Here is a 5,172-nt window from a genome sequence, read left to right on the forward strand (position 1 = left end):
AGTAGACCCGGGGAGCAGGCTTCTTCTTCGGATGCTGTCTCCCTCCGCGTCTGTGCTGAGGCTGCCGCAGCACTCTGGATTCCCTTGTGTCACTCCGCGGATATAACATGAACCAATCTGTGCATATAACCTATGTTCTGATGTGTTCATACAATATAGGACATAAACCTGAAAATACAAATTCTCTCGGCTTGTCCAGTGGTTATACCATAGACTGATCAGATATAACAATACAAAACAAGTTCAATGACTGATCTAAATGGTTAAATCATTAAATAGGTTTATACCTAAATAATTATGTAGTCCAAAGGCATACAAAATGCTATATTGTAGGCAAATCTGGAGGAGAAAAATCCTTTGGAGCCTGTTAAATACTGAACAACACATATAGTCCTCTGGCAATATTCCACATTCATGTGCTCCTCTGATGGTCCCAGTTTCCCAGCTGGGAAGTCGTTCTTCCAACTTCAATGTGTTCACAAGCTTTCAATTTGGAAAGTCTGAATGTTGAACAAACAACATGGATGCTGCAAAGAAGATGTGTGGAATTTAACTGTTAAAGAGAGCATAAGCAGGTGTTCATGTGCATTTTCCAACTCAGAATTTAGTTTTTCTGACGTATCAGACACAACATGGATGCAGCATGAGTCTATCTTTTAACCCCAAAGTTTCCATTTAAATCAAGTGAAACAAGTAGTCCTCTGCAGTACTCTGGACTTAAACCTGCACTATTTTCTGTCAGTTTCTGGTCAAATTTAATCCTCAAATTATCAAAGGTTGCAGAACCTGCTGCAGAAGCAGCACCACTACGAGTTAAACTGGGGCTTTAAGAGTCTTTTAGTGTTTGAGGCTCCTCAGCAGGATGTACGGCAGGATATACAAGAGTTGGAAAGAACCTAGGTGTGCTATGATGCTTCTGTTGTGCAAATTCTCAGGTTAAAATAGTCACTTTCTCATAGTTATGCCACATCTTATATGCATCTGTGCATTTCTTTTAAATCACATTAGAATTCAGAGAAGAGATGACAGGAATCATCTCCTACCTGGATTTTTGTCACGTCGTCAGCTGCTGTTCAGTCTGCAGCTTTTCTGTTGCTGTGAACAAAGTGCACATCTGCAGCATTAGTATCGTCAGGGGGAAAGACGGGAACAAACATTAAAACGCAGGATATGGTCTGCATGTTGTCATTTTTTTTTAACACGTGTGAGCATCAGTGAAGCTTACATAATAATCACAGAGAACAAAAATAAAGAAAGGATAGAAAGAGTGAGGAACAAAAGGCAAGATCATTTACTGACATTAAATCTTTCAGCAAATTCACAGCGGGATAAAGATGGCTTACTCTGTGCTAACGTGGTAAAAAAAATAAAAACAAAGCCAAAGTCCACACAAGCAGAATAACTGGAAACAGAAATCACATGGAAACAATGCACTGCCCTGTGGTCTGTCAGAGGAGAAAGCTGCAGCCTTACATGCTTTATTTCTGTATGCACCACCTGCTGTGGAAGATTAGCCAATTACGCCGCTGTTTATAGAGGCTTTAAATGGAGCAGGAGACTCTGAGTATTGTGCAGCTGCCTTACATTCACACACATGCTGCATGCACACAACCGGGAATAGTGAGAAAGTGATGAAGTGTAAAGCTAACACACAGGCTAATGAGACAGTGATCCAGTGAGAGAGTAAACGTGTCGTTGTCACTGCATAGACATGTGTGTGTTGCTATGTAAATGTTTGTATGTGTTTGCCTGTGAGGCTGTGTGCAGGACTGTCGGTATGAGTGCATGTGTGCCTGTCTCTGTGCCCGTTTGTGTGTGTGTGTGTGTGTGTGTGTGTGTGTGTGTGTGTTTTGAGGCAGCAACTGTGTCCAGATGGGATCAATACTCGCCTCCATCACGATGTGAAGTGTGGCCTGGTTTCTGCAACACTTTATCATCCCTCTAGTATACGCCATCAATCTTTTTCTTTTTTTTCTTTGAGCAAATGCTTGAACTGACCTGGAAAAAAAATGGTTTCATATAACAAAATGACTTTTCAGATACAACACGTCAACTCAACTTTGTTCTGCCAGCTGCTTCAACCAAGGTTTCTTTTTTCACAGGATTAATGCATGCAACACATAGCAGGGCAATACGAGTGAGTGCTGTCAGATGGGGCCCCCCAACTGTCATTACAACATTTGTATATTTTGGGCCGCTGTTCTGGTTTGTCTGTCCTCTCTGGATTTCCATTTCAAAGCATCACACAGTTGATTATTTTAAAACACAATAGAACAGTTCTTCTTCTTCCTCCTCTCAGTCGATCATTCTGGGCATCCCCTCAGGCGTGTGCAGGACAGTTTCAGTAGGGTGCTGTCGAAAAAAGAAAACAGAAATACTGAAGATAGTTCCATCTCTCACAAAGGTTCACTTCAACAACAAAGACTGTGTTTTCAGGTCAGAGAGAAAAGCAGAGATAAGAGTGTAGCAGAGAGAGAGAGAGGAAAGAACAGCACAAAAAATACAATTTAGAGACCTGGTCACCATGGCAACCACTGTCAGTAACCGTGGCTCCCTAATCCTGGAGCCGACACAAAACAAAACTGAGGAAATTGGAAACAGGATGAACCGGGGTAGAAGCAAACAAACGGAAAAGATGCCTGGAAAAATGATGTTGGTGCTGATAATGGTTTTAAAACTAACTGAAGTCACTACATCGAAGACAAACGGAAGCTACTCTTTATTTTTAACAAAAGATTATTAGATGAAAGGGGTCTTTATTCTCTGAGCAGAGCTAAGTTCATAGGTCAAACAGCAGGTGACAAGTGCCGTTTAAAAAAAAAGAGACAAACACACAGACAAGTGATCGAACTCTCTGAAAGTATTATGTTAAAAAAATGGAAGTCATTAAGACAAATATTACCACCTTAAAGGTCACCTATTATGTAAAATAAACTTTATCATGTTTTTCTAACACTAATATGTGTCTCTAGTCTGTTTACAAACCCCCCAATGATGAGAAAAGTCCATCCTCTCAGTCTTTTCCCTGCTCCACTTTTCAGAAAATGTGTGCTCAAACAGGCCGGTTTGGAGATTTTCCCTTCATGACATCACAAAGGGCAGTAGCCCCTCCCCCAGATGGGTGACACTCCCACAGCTAGGTGTAGATAGATAGATAGATAGATACTTTATTCATCCCCTTGGGGAAATTCAGGTATCCAGTAGCTCACGTAGTCAGACAAATAAAACAAACCAAACAAACAAAAAATTGGACAAACAATAAAAGTCAATAAAAGTCAATAAATAAAATAGTGAGCAATATTGCACATAATTAAAATTGTATATAAAAAAGAAGAGCCGGAGGTAGATATTAAATAAATAATAAATAAGTATTGCACTATTGTCCATTGAGCGTATGTGTGTATGTGTGCATGTGAGGGGGGGCAGAGAGAGAGAGAGAGAGTGGGAGAGAGTCACAATAAGCCCCTGCCCTCGACTGAGGTGTTGTGTAGTCTGATGGCTGTGGGGACAAAGGATGCTCTGTACCGCTCAGTCCTACAGCGCAGCGAGATGTGTCGTCTGCTGCGGCCGCTCCTCTGTTCTGCCAGTGTGAGGTGTAGAGGATGGCTGGCATTGTCCGTGATGGCCTGCAGTTTACAGTGTTTGTTCTGCCCTCTGAGTCTGCCTTCTCACCGTAAACAATAGGACATGGAGTGAGGAAGCCAGAGACATCCAAGCCCTTCCAGAGAGGGGGCGTGGTCAGACACAGCTCATTTACATATTTAAAGGTACAGACACAGAAACAGCCTGTTCTGAGCAGGGCAGAAATAGAGGGGTTTATAGACATGATCAAATACATGATCAGAATGTTGTCCCTTTCTGCCTGCAATGTCTGCATTCAGGTCCTATCCCAAGCCTTTAAGAATACCAGGTCAGATCTATATTTTTGATCACTTCTTTATATATATGAATTGAAGTTATGCATTACCAACGCCCCTGCAGAGAACTATGGCAAAATGACAATTTTTGCGTCATCAGAAGCTCCTTTTCAGACTTAAAAATACAAAGATTTCCCATCTCAGGGAAAAATGAGGGCGGGATGCACGACCATTCAAAAATACTACCAGGTTTCTAATGATACAACACTTAATGCAAATGGATGAAGTATCCCTTTAAACAGTCCTATCAGGGGCTTCTCGATACAATCACCAAACTCTGGGCAGCTCTACCGGAGCAGCTGTGGGCTGAGGGCCTTGCTCGGGGGGTCTCTGTGGTACTCATTGATGCAGCAGAGGGTGTTACTCAGCTCTCTCGCCAAGACTCTCTCAATGTTTGTCTGGGGATTCAGGTCACACACTCTAACCTTTAGCTCACAGACTCTGTAAATGCCACAATGGGAATGTCCCACATGAAGGTCTAACCGGCACTCGTGTGGCATCACCAGTCGGACGTCTATGTTTAATACTGCTATAAGAAGTGACTCACCAAGAGAAAAAAACCAAAAACCTGAAGCTCTTTAACACAAGCACTCTCAACCAAACAGGTCAGCTGAGCAGACTGTAGCAGTTAGCTAGCTCGAGTCGTTTTTCCAAAACAGAGAGTGCAAAATATTAAATGGATGTACGAAAGCAGCGGCCATAGTTCCAGATGTGCTTGCACCTGCCTCTGTGAAGAAATGCACAACCTGCATGGTGTGTGAGACCCAATCAGCCTGTCGCACAACAAATGTGTTGATATTGCTGAGCTGATGGTTCCAATCGAAGTGTTGATCTTTTAGGGTTTTAGTGCTGTGATGTGTGACGGTGGTTTTAAGACATAAACATTTGTTCATATCTTACATGTGGAGGTGATTGCATTACTCTTCAATATGACTGCTACACGTATTGTCTAAATCTATTATACAAAATAATACAAATATTTGACAACTAATGCAACCTCTTAACAAGGAAATACACTGTTATAAACTCACATTCATGTTAGTATACAGAAGAGAAACAGGAATGCTGTGTGTCTTTGTGTATGTGTGTGTGTGTGTGTGTGTGTGTGTGTGTGTGTGTGTGTTAATGTGAGTAGTTTCAGACAGGCAGGATGCCATGCGTACTCTGATGAACATTATCCCTGCATCACTGAGTGCAGACATGTCCTGCAGTTATAAACATGGTTACACACACACACACACACACACACACACAC

The sequence above is a fragment of the Labrus mixtus genome, chromosome 16 (assembly GCF_963584025.1).
Source record: "Labrus mixtus chromosome 16, fLabMix1.1, whole genome shotgun sequence".
NCBI lineage: Eukaryota > Metazoa > Chordata > Actinopteri > Labriformes > Labridae > Labrus > Labrus mixtus.